The sequence below is a fragment of the Capricornis sumatraensis genome, chromosome 15 (assembly GCF_032405125.1).
Source record: "Capricornis sumatraensis isolate serow.1 chromosome 15, serow.2, whole genome shotgun sequence".
Taxonomy (NCBI): domain Eukaryota; kingdom Metazoa; phylum Chordata; class Mammalia; order Artiodactyla; family Bovidae; genus Capricornis; species Capricornis sumatraensis.
The window spans coordinates 17,167,745-17,170,979 of NC_091083.1; the positions used below are offsets into that span (position 1 = coordinate 17,167,745).

The 3,235-nt window shown below is 39.5% G+C and overlaps 1 non-coding gene across 1 annotated transcript; it reads right to left on the minus strand.

Moving 5' to 3' along the window:
- Positions 1-309: 309 nt before the first annotated feature.
- On the minus strand, positions 310-381 carry TRNAG-UCC (transfer RNA glycine (anticodon UCC)). The gene has a single exon. It is a non-coding gene; the product is annotated as a tRNA-Gly (tRNA).
- Positions 382-3,235: the final 2,854 nt, after the last annotated feature.

Genomic DNA, 3,235 nt, shown 5'->3' on the forward strand with positions numbered 1-3,235 from the left:
ATATGTTATTATTAATAAAACATAGTTGCTCTTGTACCAATATTTTTCACATTACATACTTATAGCATAATATTATTGCCTATATAGTAAGTGAAGTCACTCAGTCGTGTCCGACTCTTTGTGACCCCATGGACTGTAGCCTACCAGGCTCCTCAGTCCATGGAATTTTCCAGGCAAGAATACTGGAGTGGGCTGCCATTTCCTTCTCCAGGGGATCTTCCCAACCCAGGGACTGAACCCAGGTCTCCCACATTGCAGGCAGACGCTTTACCGTCTGAGCCACCAGGGAATCCCAAAAGGTCGGCCCACTGCGTTGGCTAGGAATCGAACTCAGGTCAACTGCTTGGAAGGCAGCTATGCTCACCACTATACCACCAACGCTACACATATCCAAGATACTGTACATTATATTTCTATGGTTTATTTAATACTTGTTACAAGTTTCTAGACTTATCTCTCCATCCCCATCCCCTGGTAATCACACTTTTACTTTCTGTTTTTTATTTTTTTTCGAGGTTTGACATTGGTCAATTTCACATATTAGTGACATCATACAGTGTTTGACTTATCTCAGACAGCATGACATGCTTAAGGTCCATCCAAGTCACAAACGGCAGGATAACCTTCCTTCTCATGGCTGAGCAATATTCCTCTGTATACATATGCCACATATTTTTAATCCATTAATCTGTTGATGGGCCCCAGGGAAGAAAACATGAATTTAAATTTTGCTGTTACTTACTACTCACTTAGAATCATCTTCCGCCTCCAAGTATCAGTTTTAATGTTTGCATGATGAAGACAAGGTCTACTCTATAAAGGAGTAAAAATCACTGAGATCCTGCAAAAGAAAGTCCCTAAAAAATATTGTACAGTGTGTGTTAACAGATTTCAAGACGGGGAAGCTCCTATTTTATTAATAGTCATAAAGATTTATTTTTCTGGGTTTCCCCAGTGACTCATTGGTAAAGAATCCACCTGCCAGAGACAGGGTTTGATCCCTGAGAACATCAGAGACGCAGTTTCATCCCTGGATGGGAAAGATCACTCCATCCATGGAGTAGGAAATGGTAACCCATTCCAGTATTCTTGCTGGGAAAACCCATGTGTTTCAAAGAGTCAGAAACAACTGAGGATGCATAAAAACTTCTTTGTCTATGTTATCAAGCATTTACATTGCACAGATTTGTACATGAAAATGTATAATTTTTAGACTGGGTTTTTTGGTTTTTCATATGTATTTGTATAAAATATAGACCATTCAAACCTGATTCAGTGCCGCCTCCTGCCTTGGGTGAATTGTAGATGTAGCCTAAACTAACTAACAAACTACTGAACTTCTCAGTAAGTTTTAAAATATGTAAGAGGGGTAACAATTTGAAATATGAATGCTTTTCATTTGCAAATGGCACACATTTGACAGAGAAGAAAAACTAAGGACTTCTAAATAATTTGCTTGAGTATCAAGAGCCAAACAAAGAAAATTTGAGGCTTGGTATATATAATATAAATTACAAGTAGGGAATGACAAAAAACAGTTTATAGTAACCTTTTTATATAAAATGGTATTGTCATTTTATGGCTAAAACTTACATCATGCCAACTGTTTGCCAAGAGCTTTTCTTCGTTTCACATATGTTCACATATTTATTTAATCTCAAACAACCTATGAGACAAGGAACACTGCAGACAATAGGGGTTCAGTAATTTGCTCTAGGTCATCAAGCTGTGAAGAAAAAGATTTGAAAGCAAGCAGTCTGACTCTATAGTTTAATTTCTACACTCGACAGTGTATGGCAATATTTCTGGCTCCAAAATGATAGCACTTCACCGAGAGTGAAGGAACGAGACCAACAGGGTGCGTCTAGAACTCAGGTTAAAAGAGACTCCTGATAGGGTTCTAGCCCCCCAGGTCAAGTTCCAAGGGCAGGTAAGGAGACACTGGAAGATAAGAACACTGCAGATAAATTGAATGGGTGGAGATTGACCCCAGAGCTGTCTTTCCAGTGTCACCAGAAATTACCCCAAGATATCCCACATGGGTCCATCAGTTGAGCAGCTGATTGAAAGGCAGGGAAGAATACTGTAAAGGCAACCTTGGAGAATTCTGTTCAACCCAGAAGAATAAGGTTGGATGAGGAGGGTGCAGCATGTGGAAAGATGGGTTACCCTAACCAGGTAAGATGAGCTTTCCTTCCACTGAAGGCTTTGCCAAAACCTATTCACAACCTTGTCTGTTAGGTCCATGTATTTAGATGGTGAATTGCAAGCATACATTCCTATTATTATCTTATTCTCTGTATCACAGCAGTAACGAGCAAAGTGTTCAAGGGGAAAACTTGACAGGTGTCAAAATGAGACACACATCAAAACATAAAACAGCTAGTTACTTACTTCTAAACCTTCTGCTATTTCAAGAATAGGGGGAAAGTGACATACTCTGTATATGCGATTATCTGAACATGTGAAAACCTTGGGTCCTTGTTCTACTTAAAGCCTAGATGCCGACTGCTACTTATAAAATTTTACTGTTTCATTTTCAGTGTCTGGTATTTCAGAACAAGTTAGGATACTGAGTACAGCTCACAAATTCAAAGGACATTTTCTCTGTAAAGTTTATTGGTTCTCATGATATCTTATTAATATTAGCATTGACAAACACTTCAATGTATGCTTAAAAGTAGAGACTATGAAAAAATTCTATTGTGGAGGTCCTAGCAGGGTCATTTCTATGAATATAAAACACGAAGGAGTCATGTCTTTGGGCCACTTGTCTTCAGCACCAGCTCCATCACTAACCTCACTTCCATTTTTACCTAATTATGTGTGTGCGTACATTTAGTTGCTCAGTCATGTCCCGTTCTTTGAGACACTTTGGATTGTAGCCTGCCAGGCTTCTCTGTCCATGGGGTTTTTCAGGCAAGGATACTGGGGTATGTTGACGTTTCCTCCTCCAGTGGAATTTTCCTGACCCAGGGATCAAACCTGCATCTCCTGTGTCTCCTTGCCTTACAGGCAGAATTTTTACCCCCTGAGCCATCAGGGAAGCCCCTCAGCTATGTTCAGTGAATACAAAGCCGTGGTAGCCTTGCCATGGTTGTGAGTGTATTTTATGTAAATTTTTTTACTGCCTTCTTCTCATCTTAATCTCACTTCAGCTCCATCCATTTTAACAGCTTTCCTTGATTCTTCTGCCCCTTCCTATCCTGGATAAGTTTTGGAACTAATTTATAGT